Consider the following 7,682-nt stretch of genomic DNA (forward strand, 5'->3'; position numbering starts at 1 on the left):
TGACCTATCTAGTAATTGTACTGCTACGCTCAACTCTCTGTAGCCACGTAGAAATATAATAACTAGAAAGGACATTCATGATCTGAGGTGGCTATTGACCTATCTAGTAATTGTACTGCTACGCTCAACTCTCTGTAGCCACGTAGAAATATAATAACTAGAAAGGACATTCATGATCTGAGGTGGCTATTGACCTATCTAGTAATTGTACTGCTACGCTCAACTCTGTGTTCTACCACAGGCTTCTTCCTGTTCCTTTGATGACTCTCTCTCTCTCTGCTGTCTGGATCCTCCCCAATAACCTCTCCTACCTCCTGAAGTGTGTACTCGTTCACTACATTGGGTTGGTGGAGGCATGGGCTAGACTCGAGGGAGGGTTCCTCTATTTCCTTTCATAAATCTATGAAGGGAAGTGAACAAGTACACACTTTCGGAGGAAGGACAGATTTTGTTTGGGGTCCATAACCTCTGCCTCTTCCTTCTTCCCTCTCCTTTCCAGAAGACACGAAGTCCCAGAGTTCCCACATCCTGCCTACCGTGCTGGTCTTCTCCGTGCTGCTTGTCATCAGCATTCTGCTGGCCTGGTACTTCCTCAGGTAACGAACCAGTCACAGGGTGGGGTAGTGTGTGTGTGCTGCCAGACAGGGCGAGGGCCAAGGCGACGTCACCCTTCCTCTCCCCAATCAGCAGAGGGCGGAGCCTCCAGTCAGGAAATGAACCACTAGCAGTTGTTCATGCCTCACGCTGGCCACAGTAAAAGTGAGCTACACAGCCAGGCGCGTTAGTATGAACGATCTGAAGTCAAAGAGAGAGACCTGCTGTGGCTGTAACCTAGCAGTGCCCTGTTTTGTGATCTCATCAACCCTGGACTCTAATGAGAAAGAGCAGCTTTTCCAGTTTCAGATGGTACCATACCAACGTATTTGTGTCCTTTATATAACATATAACTCATGTGTTAACTTACAACTTACAACTGTTAGATGTTATAACTGTTAGAACTTAGAACTGTTATATCTTAGAACTGTTAGAACTTAGAACTGTTAGATCTTAGAACTGTTAGAACTTAGAACTGTTAGTTATTAGAACTTAGAACTGTTAAATCTTAGAACTGTTAGTTCTTAGAACTGTTAGAACTTAGAACTGTTAGTTATTAGAACTTAGAACTGTTAGTTATTAGAACTTAGAACTGTTAGTTATTAGAACTTAGAACTGTTAGTTCTTAGAACTGTTAGTTATTAGAACTTAGAACTGTTAGTTATTAGAACTTAGAACTGTTAGTTATTAGAACTTAGAACTGTTAGTTCTTAGAACTGTTAGTTATTAGAACTGTTAGTTCTTAGAACTGTTAGTTCTTAGAACTGTTAGTTCTTAGAACTGTTAGTTATTAGAACTGTTAGTTATTAGAACTGTTAGTTATTAGAACTGTTGTTTTGGAGTGGACTTGACTAATAGTCACAGATAAAATGTATCCCTTTATGTCCTTTAATGAACCTGTCATCCTCCTGTTCTCTGTCTTCTTCCTTTTCCCCCGTCTCTCTCTCTCTCTCTACCCGGCAGGATAAGGAACCAGAGAAAGGAGGTCGTCACAGCAGTCGACAAGAAAATACCGAATGGAATCCTGGAAGAACAAGGTCCGGTCACCTTTAATAATGAGTCTTTATCTTCGTTATGTCATTGATCCGTTATTTGTAACCAGGGCAGTGGCATTGAGATCGACCTCCTTTTCAAGTGAGCCCTGGGTTGAAGAACAAAGTGAAACTGATTTGCTTAACACATACGGGCATCGTTGAGAAGAGACAATTCGAAAGAGTTTTAATGTCAAGCTGTAGGCAGAGGAGTCTTCTCTGTTCTTGCAGGAGTCCCCTCGCTGTCATGTGGTTGTTGTCTGACTTCCTGTGGTTACTGATGTGAAGGGAGGCAACCAATAGATATTTTTCTAACCTACATCAACTAAGAAGTCTCAATCTGCATCGTGCAGTAGGCCTCGATGCCTCACTATGTCCTTACCACGTAATACACTATATTTAATGAGGCGTTCTCCATATGTATTTCGTCAACACGGTCGGTGTGTTACATACACATTTATTAACAAACAAGCAGCCGTTGTTACATCCATTATTCATTACATTATCACTGTGATAATCCTCATTAGCTGCATTGTTACATCCATTATTCATTACATTATCACTGTGATAATCCTCTTAGCTGCGTTGTTTACATTATTCATTACATTATTCATTACATTATCACTGTGATAATCCTCTATTAGCTGCATTGTTTCATACATTATTCATTACATTTACATCCATTATTCGTTTACATCATTATCACTGTGATAATGCTCTATTAGCTGCGTTGTTACATACATTATTCATTACATTATTAATTACATTATCACTATGGTATTCATTACATTATTCATTACATTACATTATCACTGTGATAATCACATTATTAATTACATTACATTACATTACATTATCACTGTGATAATCCTCTATTAGCTGCGTTGTTACATACATTATTCATTACATTATTATCACTGTGATAATCCTCTATTAGCTGCGTTATTACATACATTATTCATTACATTATCACTGTGATAATCCTCTATTAGCCGTTGTTACATCATTATTCATTACATTATCACTGTGATCATCCTCTATTAGCTGTGTTGTTACATACATTATTCATTACATTATCACTGTGATAATCCTCTATTAGCTGTTGTTACATCCATTATTCATTACATTATCACTGTGATAATCCTCTATTAGCTGCGTTGTTACATACATTATTCATTACATTATCACTTGCGTTGTTACATACATTATTCATTACATTATCACTGTGATAATCCTCTATTAGCTGTTGTTACATCTATTATTCATTACATTATCACTGTGATCATCCTCTATTAGCTGTGTTGTTACATACATTATTCATTACATTATCACTGTGATAATCCTCTATTAGCTCCGTTGTTACATCCATTATTCATTACATTATCACTGTGATCATCCTCTATTAGCTGTGTTGTTACATCATCCTCTATTAGCTGTGTTGTTACATACATTACATTATCATGTGATCATCCTCTATTAGCTGTGTTGTTACATACATTATTCATTACATTATCACTGTGATCATCCTCTATTAGCTGTGTTGTTACATACATTATTCATTACATTATCACTGTGATCATCCTCTATTAGCTGTGTTGTTACATACATTATTCATTACATTATCACTGTGATCATCCTCTATTAGCTGTGTTGTTACATACATTATTCATTACATTATCACTGTGATAATCCTCTATTAGCTCCGTTGTTACATCTATTATTCATTACATTATCACTGTGATAATCCTCTATTAGCTGCGTTGTTACATCCATTATTCATTACATTATCACTGTGATAATCCTCTATTAGCTGTGTTGTTACATCCATTATTCATTACATTATCACTGTGATAATCCTCTATTAGCTGCGTTGTTACATACATTATTCATTACATTATCACTGTGATAATCCTCTATTAGCTGCGTTGTTACATACATTATTCATTACATTATCACTGTGATAATCCTCTATTAGCTGTGTTGTTACATCCATTATTCATTACATTATCACTGTGATAATCCTCTATTAGCTGCGTTGTTACATACATTATTCATTACATTATCACTGTGATAATCCTCTATTAGCTGCGTTGTTACATACATTATTCATTACATTATCACTGTGATAATCCTCTATTAGCTCCGTTGTTACATCCATTATTCATTACATTATCACTGTGATCATCCTCTATTAGCTGTGTTGTTACATACATTATTCATTACATTATCACTGTGATAATCCTCTATTAGCTCCGTTGTTACATCCATTATTCATTACATTATCACTGTGATCATCCTCTATTAGCTGTGTTGTTACATACATTATTCATTACATTATCACTGTGATAATCCTCTATTAGCTGCGTTGTTACATACATTATTCATTACATTATCACTGTGATAATCCTCTATTAGCTCCGTTGTTACATCTATTATTCATTACATTATCACTGTGATCATCCTCTATTAGCTGTGTTGTTACATACATTATTCATTACATTATCACTGTGATAATCCTCTATTAGCTCCGTTGTTACATCCATTATTCATTACATTATCACTGTGATCATCCTCTATTAGCTGTGTTGTTACATACATTATTCATTACATTATCACTGTGATCATCCTCTATTAGCTGTGTTGTTACATACATTATTCATTACATTATCACTGTGATCATCCTCTATTAGCTGTGTTGTTACATACATTATTCATTACATTATCACTGTGATCATCCTCTATTAGCTGTGTTGTTACATACATTATTCATTACATTATCACTGTGATCATCCTCTATTAGCTGTGTTGTTACATACATTATTCATTACATTATCACTGTGATCATCCTCTATTAGCTGTGTTGTTACATACATTATTCATTACATTATCACTGTGATCATCCTCTATTAGCTGCGTTGTTACATCTATTATTCATTACATTATCACTGTGATAATCCTGTATTAGCTGCGTTGTTACATCCATTATTCATTACATTATCACTGTGATAATCCTCTATTAGCTGTGTTGTTACATCCATTATTCATTACATTATCACTGTGATAATCCTCTATTAGCTGCGTTGTTACATACATTATTCATTACATTATCACTGTGATAATCCTCTATTAGCTGCGTTGTTACATACATTATTCATTACATTATCACTGTGATAATCATCTATTAGCTCCGTTGTTACATCCATTATTCATTACATTATCACTGTGATCATCCTCTATTAGCTGTGTTGTTACATACATTATTCATTACATTATCACTGTGATAATCCTCTATTAGCTCCGTTGTTACATCCATTATTCATTACATTATCACTGTGATCATCCTGTATTAGCTGCGTTGTTACATCCATTATTCATTACATTATCACTGTGATAATCCTCTATTAGCTCCGTTGTTACATCCATTATTCATTACATTATCACTGTGATAATCCTCTATTAGCTCCGTTGTTTGACACACAAGAGAAGTGTTTTGTTTTTGAGATATCCCAACATTACACGAGTTGGAGTTAAGTGGAAACATGATGTACATTCAAAGGACTTATCCTCATAAATACTCATAACATATTATTATTATTATTATTACTATTATTATTATTATTATTATTATTATTATTGTTATTATTATTATTACTATTATTACTATACTTTCTCAATCTGAAATATCTTATCAAACAAGATAATGTAAAGTATAGTATAGAGCCGGTGTAACGCCGGGAGAGTGATGGGTGTGGAGTCAGACGCAGAGAGCAGAAGATAGACGGGGAAAAACCGCTTTAATGTCCTCCGTAACAGGAACAGGTACAACATAGGGTGAAGCCCAAAACACAGGTGCAAAACAAATACCCAAAACCACTGTTACAAACACCGGACAGCGAAAACCCATCAATACACCGCTAACGTACAATAACAACAAGCACAAACACCAGCAGGCTAAACCAACTTAAATAACACCCATCCCAAAACCCCAACAAGGAACAGGTGAAAACAATTAGACAACAACAAACAAAAAGGGATCGGTGGCAGCTAGTAGACCGGAGACGACGACCGCCGAGCGCCACCCGAACAGGAAGGGGAGCTGCCTTCGGTGGCAGCTAGTAGACCGGAGACGACGACCGCCGAGCGCCACCCGAACAGGAAGGGGAGCTGCCTTCGGTGGCAGCTAGTAGACCGGAGACGACGACCGCCGAGCGCCACCCGAACAGGAAGGGGAGCTACCTTCGGTGGCAGCTAGTAGACCGGAGACGACGACCGCCGAGCGCCACCCGAACAGGAAGGGGAGCTACCTTCGGTGGCAGCTAGTAGACCGGAGACGACGACCGCCGAGCGCCACCCGAACAGGAAGGGGAGCTGCCTTCGGTGGCAGCTAGTAGACCAGAGACGACGACCGCCGAGCGCCACCCGAACAGGAAGGGGAGCTACCATCGGTGGCAGCTAGTAGACCGGAGATGACGACCGCCGAGCGCCACCCGAATAGGAAGGGAGCTACCTTCGGTGGCAGCTAGTAGACCGGAGACGACGACCGCCGAGCGCCACCCGAACAGGAAGGGGAGCTACCTTCGGTGGCAGCTAGTAGACCGGAGACGACGACCGCCGAGCGCCACCCGAACAGGAAGGGGAGCTACCTTCGGTGGCAGCTAGTAGACCGGAGACGACGACCGCCGAGCGCCACCCGAACAGAAAGGGGAGCTGCCTTCGATGGCAGCTAGTAGACCGGAGACGACGACCGCCGAGTGCCACCCGAACAGGAAGGGGAGCTACCTTCGGTGGCAGCTAGTAGACCGGAGACGACGACCGCCGAGCGCCACCCGAACAGGAAGGGGAGCTACCTTCGGTGGCAGCTAGTAGACCGGAGACGACGACCGCCGAGCGCCACCCGAACAGGAAGGGGAGCTACCTTCGGTGGCAGCTAGTAGACCGGAGACGACGACCGCCGAGTGCCACCCGAACAGGAAGGGGAGCTACCTTCGGTGGCAGCTAGTAGACCGGAGACGACGACCGCCGAGCGCCACCCGAACAGGAAGGGGAGCTACATTCGGTGGCAGCTAGTAGACCGGAGACGACGACCGCCGAGCGCCACCCGAACAGGAAGGGAGCTGCCTTCGGTGGCAGCTAGTAGACCGGAGACGACGACCGCGAGCGCCACCCGAACAGGAAGGGAGCTACATTCGGTGGCAGCTAGTAGACCGGAGACGACGACCGCCGAGCGCCCCCGAACAGGAAGGGGAGCTACCTTCGGTGGCAGCTAGTAGACCGGAGACGATGACCGCCGAGCGCCACCCGAACAGGAAGGGAGCTACCTTCGGTTGCAGCTAGTAGACCGGAGACGACGACCGCCGAGCGCCACCCGAACAGGAAGGGGAGCTACCTTCGGTGGCAGCTAGTAGACCGGAGACGACGACCGCCGAGCGCCACCCGAACAGGAAGGGGAGCTACCTTCGGTGGCAGCTAGTAGACCGGAGACGACGACCGCCGAGCGCCACCCGAACAGGAAGGGGAGCTGCCTTCGGTGGCAGCTAGTAGACCGGAGACGACGACCGCCGAGCGCCACCCGAACAGGAAGGGGAGCTACCTTCGGTGGCAGCTAGTAGACCGGAGATGACGACCGCCGAGCGCCACCCGAACAGGAAGGGGAGCTGCCTTCGGTGGCAGCTAGTAGACCGGAGACGACGACCGCCGAGCGCCACCCGAACAGGAAGGGGAGCTACCTTCGGTGGCAGCTAGTAGACCGGAGACGACGACCGCCGAGCGCCACCCGAACAGGAAGGGGAGCTACCTTCGGTGGCAGCTAGTAGACCGGAGACGACGACCGCCGAGCGCCACCCGAACAGGAAGGGGAGCTACCTTCGGTGGCAGCTAGTAGACCGGAGACGACGACCGCCGAGGCCACCCGAACAGGAAGGGGAGCTACCTTCGGTGGCAGCTAGTAGACCGGAGACGACGACCGCCGAGCGCCACCCGAACAGGAAGGGGAGCTACATTCGGTGGCAGCTAGTAGACCGGAGACGACGACCGCCGAGCGCCACCCGAACAGGAAGG

At 43.4% G+C, this 7,682-nt stretch overlaps 1 long non-coding RNA gene across 1 annotated transcript in view; it reads left to right on the forward strand.

Annotated features, from left to right (window-relative positions):
• Positions 1–425: 425 nt before the first annotated feature.
• Positions 426–7,682, forward strand: part of LOC121842792 — a 9,508-nt gene continuing 2,251 nt past the window's right edge. The window contains exons 1-2 of the long non-coding RNA XR_006081319.1: positions 426–596; positions 1,558–1,631. This is a non-coding gene — a long non-coding RNA (uncharacterized LOC121842792). The remainder of the gene's footprint in view (positions 597–1,557; positions 1,632–7,682) is intronic.

Source organism: Oncorhynchus tshawytscha, unplaced genomic scaffold (genome assembly GCF_018296145.1).
Source record: "Oncorhynchus tshawytscha isolate Ot180627B unplaced genomic scaffold, Otsh_v2.0 Un_contig_11707_pilon_pilon, whole genome shotgun sequence".
Lineage (NCBI taxonomy): Eukaryota > Metazoa > Chordata > Actinopteri > Salmoniformes > Salmonidae > Oncorhynchus > Oncorhynchus tshawytscha.